Source organism: Pygocentrus nattereri, chromosome 20 (genome assembly GCF_015220715.1).
Source record: "Pygocentrus nattereri isolate fPygNat1 chromosome 20, fPygNat1.pri, whole genome shotgun sequence".
Taxonomy (NCBI): Eukaryota; Metazoa; Chordata; class Actinopteri; order Characiformes; family Serrasalmidae; genus Pygocentrus; species Pygocentrus nattereri.
In genome coordinates this window covers 32,077,622-32,082,152 of record NC_051230.1, presented here as the reverse complement: position 1 = coordinate 32,082,152, position 4,531 = coordinate 32,077,622, and the positions used below count along the sequence as shown (strand labels likewise).

The window sequence follows — 4,531 nt, the reverse complement described above, 5'->3', positions numbered from 1 at the left end:
CGTTCTAACTTAAACTGTGGTGTTTTTCACAAATTTAACAATTTTTAAAAAAAAAATTTAAGTTCACGTTCAAAATAGGTAGGAGTAGGAGTGTGAGGTTTATCTACACAAGAATTCACAGTTTTCATGTTTTCACACTATTGTGTGGTAATTTTTCTGAATAAAATGTTTCTCAAAATTACCCCCCCTCTGTTTTTTTTTCACAAATCGCACCCTGGGTATATTGCTCTCGGAGGCGGGACAAGTAGGCAGAAGAAGCCATGTTCATAACAGTTTATGTTTAATGTTCCATTCATGTTCAGAAAGTTAAAGGTTAAAGAACTGTTAATACAGACATTTGAATCTGAATAATAATAATTACATTTCTCTAGTCAGCAACTATATGTGGTTTCTTCAGTGTTCTATATCTGCTGTATTATTATTATTATTATTATTTTCATTTTATTTATTTATTACTGATTGATTATATTTTTTTTTCTTATGAATTGTTCATTTATTTATTTTTTCATCTTATTTTGTGTTAAAAAATAAAAATAAAGACATTTTATAACATTGGAATGTTTTTGTAAGAGCTTTTCTTGTGGAAAACCTGATGCGGCCCAGCCTCACCCAGACTCTACCTCCAGCGGCCCCCGGATAAATTGAGTTTGAGACCCCTGGTGTAGAGTGTTTACCCAGGTGGGGGATTGAACCCCAGTCTACAGCATAGACGGCAGAGGTGTTAACCACTACACCAACAGACATAGCAAGTCTCCCGGAAGTCGCGGGAGTCTCCCGCATATCAATAGTGTCTCCCTGATGCCCGGAAGTCAGATAAAAGCTCCCGGAATCCAGAAGTAGTGGCCCAAGAGGGAACACAAACGAGGGAGAGAGCGGCGCTCCCCTCGTGTGCATATTCATGAAGCAGAGAGGGTTCTGATTGGCCTGTTCTCTCCAGAGAGTCTGTGAGTCAGCCAATCGGTTTTTAGTGTGGGCGGGCAGTGTTTTCCCCTCCTGGACGGGATGCGCTCAGTGACAGAAGGAGCATCATGGCGGAGGGAGGGGAAGCGGATGCAGGGCCTTCCAAAAAGAAGGAATATAAACCTCATTTTACCTCTGACTGCTCTAAAATATCTCCATGTCTGGTCAAAGTAAAGAACAATGACCGTCTTGCCTGCTGTACAGTTTGTAATACTGACTTCAGAATTGCCCACGGGGGACTAAATGATTGTAAAAGGCATGTTGAGGTGAGTTAATGTGACAAATATATTATATTAGCAGCTAATAACTGTCTCAATTAGTTGACTAGTTGCCAAGTATGTGCTGCTGGCCAATCATGAAAAGAGCTATCTTGGACTTGTTTAAAGTTGTAGTCAAATATAAAAAACAGTTTAAAGAGAGGGTAAATTTAGTAAGTTTGTTGTTTGTCACAATCACTTTGTGAATTAATAAATAACAGACAAAACTAGAAAATTATATCTTATGCTTTTATATCTTTCAGGGACCACAGCATGCTAGAGAGGAAAAGCACAGGGAAGGCTGCTCCAATATATCTCAGTTCTTCTCCTCAGAAAAACAAAGTTTAATGGAGAAGGTTACCACAGCTGAGGTGTATTTCACATCTTTTATTGTGGAGCATAATTTGCCATTTAATGTGTGTAGGCACACAGGCAGGTTATTTAGGAAAATGTTCCCAGACTCTGAAATAGCAAAGAATTATGCCTGCTCTTCCATAAAGACAGCAGCAATGATGAACCTGGCACTGGAACCTGAATGCTCAGAGGATGTGTACAAGTTACTCTGCACAGAAAAAAGGCCATACAGTATTATGGTTGATGAAAGCAATGACATGATGTGTGAAAAGGAGTGTGCCATTTTAGTCAGGTACTACAGTGAAACACAGGATAAGGTGACAGTTGGATTTGTAGACATGCCAGTGTGTAATGAGGCCAAAGCTGAGAACATCTTCAACTGCATCGAATCATCCATGCAGGACAAAGGCCTTGAGTGGTCCAATTGCGTAAGATTCAGCAGTGACAATTGCAATGTCATGATTGGTAAGAACAACTCTGTCTTATCAAGAGTGAAAGCACAGGCCCCTCACATATACACCGTTGGCTGTCCAAGTCACTTGGTGAACATATGTGCCAAAACTACTGCTAAGGAGCTCTCAATGTCACCTGAAGAACTGCTAATTGACATATACTACTACTTTGAGAAAAGCTCAAAAAGAAGAGAGGAACTGAAGCAGTTTCAGGACTTCTGTAACATAGCTCAGCAGAGAGTACAAAAACACTTGTAGCGGGTGGGACCTAATGACTCAGTGTTGTGATCTGGCATTGGCTGATCTCCCCGCGGGTTTGTAGACGGGCAAATATAGGGGCGACTAGGGGTCCTAGTTAGCGATAGCCCAGCTAGCCCGCATGCACAGGAGCGGCGTCTTCGGCAGGAGAAGCAGTAAATGGTTGGACGCATGCGCTGTCCGGATAGATGCACACCGGCATAAATGTGCTGTAGCGGTGGAATTGTGCACAGTAGTGAGAGTAAAGAAGTTGTGAAGGTAGGTTTCATTGTTCACGTCCTAATTTATCTATTATGTAGTTTATTTAAGTATATCGCTAAGTCTGTGCGTGTATTTTAGAGACATACGGACGTGCTGTGGAGTTAAGCGTGACCGGTTGTGCTATAGTGTGAGGCAACGGGCGTTGGTGCTGGTGGATGTAAGGAAACTAATGAACGGTATGGAGTTTTATTTGTTTTAAGATGCGGTCCTGACGGCCGAAATGTTGGTCTTTGATAAATAACCGCTGTTTTTACTCTCAGCTGTGGACAGCGGCAGGCCATTATAACCAAGCTGGAAAGCGGGGCGTATGGAGAACTGCTGCCTGTTAATGTGATAAGAGCTGTGAACTGCTGCTAGCTGCTGTTTTCTTTATCCCTTTTTTTTATTTTAGAAATGTTCTGATTAAGACCCGGTTTTAAACTGTGTATTAGATGATCGTTATGGAAATGCTACTCTGACTCCCAGTATTTACGGTTTGGTTATATATTTCCCTTTTTTTTTATCTCTTACCCTTTTTTTTGGCCTAGGGTTATGAGTAATTTGTATTACTGCCTGTGATTGTAGTTATATCATCCAGCTGGGATAATTGGAAGGCTATTCATTGTAGTGAGCTATTGAGTGGGGTGTAGTGTTCACTGATTGGCGTTTGTAGTGAAAGTCTTATTCTGCATTTTATTGAATTGATTTGATTTGAGGGTGTCGTGATTCACATGCTATTTATTGGAAATTATAGAACTATATAGTTCATCCTCTATTCTCAGGCTGGATGTAAGTTTCTAGTGGGCAGCTATACATATGTTGATCCTTTTTGTTTTGTTTAATGTTTTTATTTTATTATAACTATTTTCATAAAGCTTCTTTTGTATACAGGTATAAAGAGATATATATTTCTTTTTTTTATTATTTTATAACTGTCAGCTGAACATTGAGTGACCAAGCGTTTAATAAAGCAATTTATTTTCTCTAACAAAAGAATCTGTGTGTCTATTTGGTGCAGAGTTCCCCTTCACTCTAGGTATAAACTAAGGGGTGGCGTAGTCGGTTATAGATAGGGGTACTATCGCCACACACTGTCCCACACGTTGGCTATCCTTGGGGAAATGTTTGGACCATCTTCTGAAAATTGTTGGGAGACGTGTCTCCCTGAAATTAATTTTTGCAAGTTGGGATGTCTGCACCAACCAACCACCCTTCAGTGCCATATGGACAATGTTCACCCCAGAACTTGACTTCACAGCCTCAAACAGCCGTGTTTTACTGTTACTGTCCATTTTTATTCTGTGTGTATTCAGCTCAGCATAAACCAGCTGCTCCTACCGCAGAGCAGAGGCGTCAGGTCCTTTGTTTACAACCTGCAGGTCTGGACCAGCAGCTCCACTGGACTTACCCGCTTCTGCGCTGAGCAGCAGTAGAAGGAGCCACTTCTGCACATCGTGTTTATAATCCATTACCCAGCAACGACGAGTATTTTGTACATGTAACAAATACAAAATTACATTAGAAGTCCTCCATATCTTCTGCTTTCACTTCCGTGAGAAAATGGGTTGCCAGACAAAACCAACCTCTGATATACTGACTGTACTATAAATGTATTAACTAAGATATACATCTTCAAAATATATTTATATACGCAAGAAAAGTGGGAAATTTGCTCCAACACTTGGATATGGATGTGCAGGTTCTACAGGAGCGGGGTGGTGAGAATAAGACAGCGGAGAGCCGCTTCACTGAACTGATGAAAACGAAGAGCCTGCTGGTTTAATCACGGTGTAGAAGTACAGAGCACTGCTTTACAAACACCTCTACTTCTAGACACCATTACAGACACGTTATTCAGCTCTTTTCACACGTTTAATGAAGTTTTCCCCTTGCTCTTTCAGTGAAGAGTATATTAGCGTCAACATGGCAACCCGGCCCGCACAGCCCTGAGACTTCAGCAGCCAATGAGCAGCCGCGAAAGGTGCAGCGTCATCAGTCTCCAGGGAGAGG

The 4,531-nt window shown here is 41.1% G+C and overlaps 1 long non-coding RNA gene across 2 annotated transcripts; it reads left to right on the top strand.

Annotated features, from left to right (window-relative positions):
- Positions 1-1,036: 1,036 nt before the first annotated feature.
- Positions 1,037-3,967, top strand: LOC108434297. Of its 2 annotated transcripts, XR_005129168.1 has the most exons (4): positions 1,037-1,226; positions 1,481-2,539; positions 2,621-2,718; positions 2,803-3,967. It is a non-coding gene; the product is annotated as an uncharacterized LOC108434297 (long non-coding RNA). The 2 variants fall into 2 exon arrangements; XR_001858358.2 differs by having other exon boundaries at positions 1,037-2,539; positions 2,803-3,524.
- Positions 3,968-4,531: the final 564 nt, after the last annotated feature.